Raw genomic sequence first — 9,417 nt, 5'->3', positions numbered from 1 at the left:
CATTTCAATAAATATTTAATTTAACTAACTTATATTCATTTTAGAAAAATGTTAAAATTTTAATATTACTTGTATCATCACAATTTTAGTATCTTAAAACTAATAAAATAAGATCTTTTACCTTAGCGTTCAAAACTGATAAACCAATGTATAAAGTATATTCATACAGTTTTACAAATGATATGACTATATAAATATATCAATTATACAAATCAAACATTTTTAACTCTAAACATTGACTAACCAGTTACAACATCTTCCCACTGAGACCTTCCTCGAATCTAATAGATAACTCCTCATCCTCGAGAGGTGCCTTTGAAAGCGCAACCACCACTGCTTTTATCAAATAGGTGATCATCACAAAAGGAAGATAAACAACACAAGATAGAAACAAAAAAGAAGAGTAAGCTAATGTGTAAAAGGGTTTTTAATCATTAAACAACACAATCACTTAAATCATACATAGCCAATCATCCTATTTCATACAAAGACCTAAAAGTATAACTCAATTATTCAGATACATGCGTTGATATTGGATCCAGGCAAGTTGTACACTTATAATGGCATCTCATGCTCTACAGAGCGTTAGATAAGGAGTTATACTTTACCACATACAAGGTTAGTCTGTTAACACCTTTGGTCAAGGAAGAACCCCTAGATTGGGACCTTCTACTCCTCTCACCACATACCTCATTCCTTTCTATCTGAGAATTTGAATGGCTATTAGAGCATCAGGATAACTGCCAAGACAATCCCTACATCAATGCACACACTACCACAACCACTTCTAATCCTCTTTGGATTAGCATCAACCAATCTCAACTTAGTCTCATATAAACAATCTCATATCATATACCCATCATTCATAACAGTTAAAGAGCTTCTAAATAGTTCAATCAGCATTTGCTTAGGTTCTGATCCACTAGGCAAAGAGTACGTTTTTGACCAATGACAAATTGCTCGCCCAACAAGTGTATCACTTTTGCTCCAGAGGAAAGTATTTCAATTAATTCGCATAACGAGAATTACTCGCCCAATGACTTCCAAATCAAGAAGTCAATGACTGTGAAACTCGCCTAGAGAGACACCTTGCCCAGCGAGATGCCTCGCCCAACGATTTCCCAAGTCTGGGAACACTAACTTGAAAACTCGCCCAACGAGTCTGCAAATCTGCATAACTATGCAAATCATCATTCTGTATAATTTTGCAAATTAGCCCATTTGCCCAGCAAGTAATGCTTGCCCAGCGAGTCTGCATAATTTTGCAGAATCTGCATAATTATGTATACTCAAGCTAGTCCAGACAACCCAAGAACCTTTGCAAATGTCTTTTAATAAAATTTTCAAAATAAAAACTTATCATAAGGAGATAATTATATATATATATATATAGACACACACACAAATATACATATATACATTAATAAATAAAAATAATCTTTTCTCTATTTAACCCTATTGGGCACTTCCACCTAAAACATCATTTACTTCTTGTATCACACCATCATTGCAATTGAAAACAACATAGACACCATATAAGATAAGGTAGTGGTTTATAAATATACTAAGTATTTTATTTTATTTACATTATATACCATAGATTCACACAAGAATATCACCCACTACAATTAAAATCAAGTATCTATTTCTAACAACCCATATGGCTCGATCTCATATTATCAATCATCAATAATACATATTTATAGACACTTGACTTTGCTCTTGGAATACTCGTATATTGAATTAAAATCAATGGTTATGCACCTGTCACATGCGTCACAACTCAAAAACTAACTTTTCTCATATAACATGGTAAATTCCTTCGACCTACAAGACATGACTCACCACCTAATTTCCTTTTATATGTGTGTCCAATATTAGTAGATTTAGGATAATCTCATTCTCAGAATCCTCATTCAATACACATCCTAAAATCACTCAATGTAGTATTTTCTCATTGAAAATAACTACTACTACTACTACAAGAAAATCATTAAATAACAACCAATTTTAGAGAAAAAAAATAATTAGTTACTATATTGACTAATTTAAATACTATTTTACAAACTAAAAATTATTAACATCTAAAATAGTTTTTATTATGAATAACAGTTATAATTAGTTTGTGAATTAGAGTCTAAATTGGTCTCTAACATTAACTACCAAATTTTTAACTACCGAGAAATTAATGTCTAAATTAGTCTCTAATTTAAAATTATTAAATAATTTAGAATCAATAATATTAAGTAGCAAAAATATTTGTAGCTAATGTTAGACCAATTTAGATTCTAATTCACAAACTAATTATAAAATATTGCCTAGTGAGTATCCTCACTTCCTCATTGAGACACCTTTGGAGGTATACTCACCCAATGAACTTTTGATTCACCAAACAATTAATCCCTTATGAGCTCTCTAGATCTTAATATCTTGAATTTCACTCAATGAAGGTATTGGCTCGCCTAGTGAGCAATTACTAGAAGCTCTCAACAAAATAGTTCGCTTAACGAGAACAAATTTGCTCAATGACCCAACCACCTTGAGTTCTATGAATTTGATTATAATGAATTTCGCTCTATGAGCGATTTACTCACCTAGCAACCTAAACCTTGGAAGCCTTGTAAACAAGGCTCACTCATTGAGTGTTGGCTCTCTCAACGAGTAAAGTAACCTAAGCCTAGCGAGTATGCATAATTTTAAAAACTTAACAAATATATTAGATCATCAAATTGGTTTATCTAGGAAATTCTACTCTTTTCTCATATTAAAATACAACTATTTAGTTAACAAATGCATGCACCTATCACAAATAGATTAAAATGATATTGTAGAATCATTCAAGATCTCACTCAACATAACCATGTGAATTTTTTTTTTCATTCAACATTCAAAATCCTTATCCAACTCTCATTCAAAACAATCTTATCCATATTGATACTACTTAAAACAATAATATATTATTTATAAACATTTATTTCAATATCAATAAATACACAAGTACAACAATTTAAAGAATTTGTTCACAAATCAAACTCATTTTTAACAATCTCATCAACACTAACTATATAAAACATGCACAAAGTATATTTATCAATCATCTAGTTTGGTGACTATGTCACCCCTTACCAACAATTTATCTAAATTGAAATAAAACACTAACTTCCCTTACTTGCACAAAGCTTTTTTTGTCTTCAATTTAGTTCACATTTTATTTAAAATGAGTCAAACACTACTAAAAAAACTCATATTTCCTACCAATTTTGTTTTAAAATTTATTTTGAGGAAATACTTATAAATTTTGTTATGAAAAAAAAGTTGCAAGAAATTGCTGCCAATTTTTTTACAAAATATTTTGTATAAAACACTTTTCACAACAAATTTTGTAAGAAATACTTGCAAATTTTATAATTTTGTAGGAAATACTTACGAATTTTATAATATAAGAATTTTTAGTGATAAAAGTAGTCCTTCCATTAAATTAATATTAACATCATACTCTCTACCCTTCACTTTTTTTGTGTCTATGTACACTAGAAATCCCAGTTAGAAAAAGTAGATATAGGTGGATGAATAAAAATAGAAAATAAAAGATTATAAATGTCCAAAATTACTAATATATAATTATCTTTTCATTGATGTCAAGATCATATTAACTCAAGTATTAAAAATATACTGTTTTAATATTTTAAAATTTTAAAATTACTGGTCATAAAAGTGTAATTTGAAGACGGGAACAATAAGTAAAACCAATAGAAAATTCAAACTCAACTCATCTCCTTTAAAATAAATTGGTAGCTAAACTTTGAAAATGAAAAACAAAACATCACATTAAATAAACCTTTTCAAATATTGAGATCCAAAAATTTATGACACCTTTATTTTTCTTGTGGTGAGAGAGTAGAGATGTCAAAATGAGTTTCAACCCGTGAGCCAACCCGGCTCATCACAGGTTCGAGCCGGGTTGGGTTGAGAAAAATTCAACTTTTTCAAAAGTGGGTTGAACTCAACCCGGCTCACTTAACCCACGGGTTAAACGGGTTCGAGCCGGGTTGAAGGTGGGTTGGCCCACTTAACCCACCAACATTTTTTTACAATTTTTTTTTATTTTTTTTAAATTTTCTTTTAATTTTTTTTAATTATTTACTACTCCAATTATATTTGTTCACAATTTCATATTTTTAAATGCTAGAATGTTGCTTAATTATATTTGAATTATTTGAATGTTTAATTAATTTGATTGTCAAGTTATATATATGTTGATACTTTAATCTTTAACTATAATCTTTATAGTAAATTACTCAAGTAACCGTCTTATAAACAATTTTTTTCTAAATTAGCATGAAAAAAATGTATAGTTTTTTTTATTTATATTTTGTTGAATAGCATGACAGAAAATTTGTAATATTAGTCATGCTTTCTTAGACTAATGAATACTTTCTTGGAAATAATTCTTCATATATTGGTGGTGAGCGTGATCAAAATATTGGTTCTTAATTTTACTATGATTGTCATCTCATGGGTTACTTAAAAATTTATTTAAATATTTGAATAATAAAAAAAATAAATAAATAATTTTTTTAGGTGGGTTGGTGAGCCAACCCACTTAACCCACCAACCCGTGGTGGGTTGAGCCGGGTTACAAAATTTCTGGCTCACCAGAAAGTGAGCCGGGTTGGGTTCACTCATTTTGAACCCGGCTCGTGGTGAGCCAACCCGTGTGAGTCGGGTTGGCTCACTTTGACATGTCTATGAGAGAGTGACAGGACCACCATGCTTATATAGAATATAATATTTTTAAGTATCGTTTAACATTCAAATGGCCCTAATTTGATTATGTTGAATGTGTTTAAGAATTTTAATTGTCTTATGCTTTGTTTTAGATAGATAGAGTGGAAAACCTACTTGTATGTGAGGATGGACATACACACCTTTTAAATTTTTTAAGATTATTATTAAATATCTATCTGAAAAAAAATATTTTACTCCTAATCTTATATATTTGTTTTCTCCAATTTTGTTTTTACTAATTATTTATTTTACTTTAAAATGTTGAATTAAAACCTAAATAACTTTTAATTATTTCATTAACTTAGGATCTTAATCCGCCGTGTATATATATATATATATATATATATATATATAATATTTATATGGAAGGAAAGTTTATTATAAAAAAGAAAGAATAAAATTATAACTAATTTTATTTATTTTCATTTAAAGTGCCCTTTGCTCGTAGTTTTTTTTTTCCACCACATAGTAGTTCCTTTTTCTATTTTCAACTTTCAACTTGTTTTCATCTAGTTTCTGAAAGATTTATTTTCAATTTTTTTGCTTTTAGTGAGAGTGTGGTGAAATATTAAGGAATTTATTTTAAGTTTAACTCTATGTTAAATAAATTTTATATTTATTTATTTGATATAAATTAGTTTTATTTTAAGTTGATATGACATTTTTATTGAGCCTCTTTACATCAATATATATATATATATATATATATATATATATATATATATATATATATATATATATATATATATATATATATATATATATGATAAATTTTAAATAATTATAATACTATCTTAAGAATATATTTCTAATTTAACTTAACTTACAAAATTAAATTATAAAAAAATATTTATATTTGTTAATATAATATTAATGTAATTTCTAATAATATGAAATTTCCAAAAATAAATATTCGTATACAGAAGAAATATATGAAGAAGATAAGATGACGTTACTTGTGTTCTGAAAATTATAAAATGCAATTCTCTTAAGAATAATAAGTGTTATTTTACACATTTAAAGCAAGTTAGAAAGGAAAAAAGAAGTGAAGAAGCCCTCCGTAACCGTATGCTTCAGTCATGCTAACGCAACGTTCTTATCCGTTGACTCCGTTGATTGCAAATTCCACTATTACTATTGGTGCAGAGGAAAAGAAAAAACATTAACAGTTTGAAGAGAGTGGAGGAGGAAGCAGAAAGGATGGAAGTGGCTTCGGCGTGAGAAACATGAAGACCTTTACAACAAAATAAGAAACGCTAAGTGGTGAGAGAATAAACATGGAAACTCTCGTTTTAATCCAATCTAAGGATTATAATTCTTTTTTGTTTTATTTCTCTTAATAAATTTTTTTCCGCACGTCCTATACTTCCTTTGTGTATATTTAAAAAATGACAACAGGTAGTGTAAATATTAAGCTCAGTGAGTGCTGCTGAAATAGTGGGTTTTTATTTATAAATTAAGCACCATCTATTAAACACAATAATTTGGGTAAATAATAAGTGATCACAATGATTATCCTTAAACAATTTAACCCTAAAGTTCTAAAGTTGAACCACAATAAATTACGCCCATGTTCTATATATTATTTACTATAGAAACTTGTAAACATGTATATAAACTATAAAGCATTTCAGCTTTTTGCAAATAAAAAAACGAAAAGAATCAACTGAGAAGCACCCCACGTGCGCCGACACGTGACTCGAAATCCCAAGGGTACCTTATCTGTGGCACGTGTGAGGAATGTGCACGTGTCTGTGATTAGACTAGATCATTACACCAAATCAAATCCTTGTGCTTTCCATTAAATAAATACTTTAAGAAAGATTTAAGATGGCGCACATGCAGAGCACGTGGTGTTTATGCGTCCACTTTCTATGCTCCCAACGACGCCGTCAAAGCTTACACGCTAAAAGAAATAAGACTTACCAACACGATACGTGTACACTACCGTCCAAATTCACAAGGTAAGTTAAGATAAATTGTGGTGAAATGTCATAACAACCCCACACTCAAAATTTTCAAGTGAAGAGTTAGAAAAGAACATAATAAACAATAAATAAGATGATTAAAAAGAATTATTGTATTTAAGAAATGATCAGAAAAAGGAAAGAGTTTATTTATTTATTTTTTATTTTGTGGTTTGAAGGGTTATTATTTATTGTTATAGTAATTAATGGTGGTGAGAAGAGAAGAAGGAAAAATGAAAAGGGTTGGTGGGGACCATTGACAGAATGGAGTGGCATAGATAGATTGATGAGAGAGAGAGAGAGTGTGTTGGGTGGGGGCATGATCTTGTTCATTCACAGCTCATCTGTTTTGTTTTATAATTGATTTTGCGATGTAATAGCATAAGCCATGTGATTGTTTTTGGAGACTTGTTGCCGCATTTAAGTTCTTCTCTTCAACTGCACTCTCATTCATTAACCTTCAAAACTTTTATCATCTTATGTTCAGACAAACTATTCATTGTCATGCCAGCATTCATCTTCAAAACTATAACTTATTAACATCTTCTATGTTTCGGTATGAACATATTAATAATCAACCATCTGTTCTTTTTTTTTTTTCTCTTTTTTACACTTTGTCATAAATTACTACTGTAACTTAAGATAAATCTCATATAATTCTTCATCTTTCTACTTATAAATGTAATATTTTAATGCTAAAAAATTGTTTTTAAGAGTGTTTCATATTCTATAACAATTCAACCAGTCAATTCTGAAGTTAGTTGTAGTTTAGGAGGTGAAAAATAAATAAATAAAGAGCATGTGGTTAGAACAGAAATATTTTCTTTTGTTGGGTTGGAACAGAAATTTTATAAAGTGTCTGAAAAAATATGAGTAATGTGAATAAAGTAAAAAAGAGATGTGGTTAGATATCGTAAAAGACGTGTTAAAAGTAAGTTATAACTCAAATTAAATTACATATATAATTCAAAAGTAAGAATGATATTAAAAATAACAAAAATATTGTTTGTAATATATTAAAACTTAAAAATATTATATATAATTATTTTGTTCATATGAAACAATAAGACATACGTTACTTAATTGAATTACACATTTAAAAATAACATAACTATTTTAGTTTAAAATATTTTTTATTATTTTTTCTTTATTATTATTATTATTATTATTATTATTACAATTCCTATTTTTATAATACAAAATAATAAAATTATAATTATACAATTAAATGTAAATAATCTTTTATAATTTTATTATATGTAACTTTTATTTATTTTATAGGTAAATTATCTTTATAAAAGTTTATTTTATTAGTTTAAAAAATTATAAATTAAAAAGACTCAAATAAAAATAAGTTAATTTAAAAAAAATCATAATATTAATAATTAATTGTTTTAATTTAAAAAATATAATTATTTATTGGAAAATTAAAAAAGAAAAAAAGTAGACAGGGTCAACTCTCTAATAATAGTATAAATTATTAACAGTTTATTTTGTTAGTTATGTCAAAACTAAATTATCCGAGATTAACGATACAGACTAAAAAAACATTAAAAAGCATAATAGCTATTAAAATTTTCACCATAATTGAAATCATCAAGCAGATATCACTAATATAAAGTTATTATTATTCTAGCTAATTAAAATCGACAGAACGGTATTTATAAAGATTTGAAATATATTTAATTTTTTAAAAATTAATAATATTTAAATTTGTTAAATTCTTATCAAATAATGATAACATGCTTGAAAGGTCTTCTGTTTTTAGTTTAGTGCTGTATTCCAATTTAATATTGATTATAAATAAAACATAGGCCATTTTCATCGAATGTTTATTTAAATTTGAAATTAACATGTATACACGAAAAACTTGTTAGTTCAAATAAACAAAAAAAAAGTATTTAAATTGTCTCTCAAAAAAATAAACATTCATACAACATACTTGATACAGAAAAAATTGTAAGATGTAAAATATGATTTTACCACAATTTTTTTCGTAAGATTTAATTTTGTACTCATTAGAGTAAATGTTTTTGGTTGAATTCATAAGAATGTAATAATTTTTTTAATAAAACCTCCTAAACCACTTTCCATATATAGATAGATAGACCCCTTAGACTACATAATCTTATTGATAGAAACAATAATAAATGATTATAAGAAGTGTTAACTAATGATTTAAGTTAAGAGTATGAAATTATTGTAATGCATCCTAACTATGCCTAACTGTGTGTACCGAACGAATTTAATAATTTTGAGCGTTTATTCTCTAGAAATTTTAAAATAAAATAAAAAAAGATAAATAATGTGTGAGGAAAAATAAAAAAAAAACAATAAAATGATATAAGAAAATATACAAGACAGTCATAGCACGTTACTCTTCTATTTTGATTACCCGCATGTATAAATCAAGAAATTAGTTATGATATTTTTGGCATTTACATTTATAGTAATTAAAAATGTAAAATGCCTTGATCTACCAATACAACAGGTAATATTTCAGTACTAGAAATAGAATAAGAATGGAGGTGTTATTATAACAGTTTTCATTTGTTTTTTCACACTTCAATTGTTAATCCACTTTATGTATCTTATCATTTGCATATTACTTTATTTTTTTTTCGGTCTTTTCTTTTATTAGTTATCTATTTTGCCTTTTCCT

This window comes from Vigna unguiculata, chromosome 3 (genome assembly GCF_037176805.1).
Source record: "Vigna unguiculata cultivar grain cowpea cultivar isolate G323 ecotype 2 chromosome 3, ASM3717680v1, whole genome shotgun sequence".
NCBI classification, from domain to species: Eukaryota; Viridiplantae; Streptophyta; class Magnoliopsida; order Fabales; family Fabaceae; genus Vigna; species Vigna unguiculata.
The sequence above is the reverse complement of the archived record's forward strand: the minus strand, read 5'-3'. Positions refer to the sequence as shown.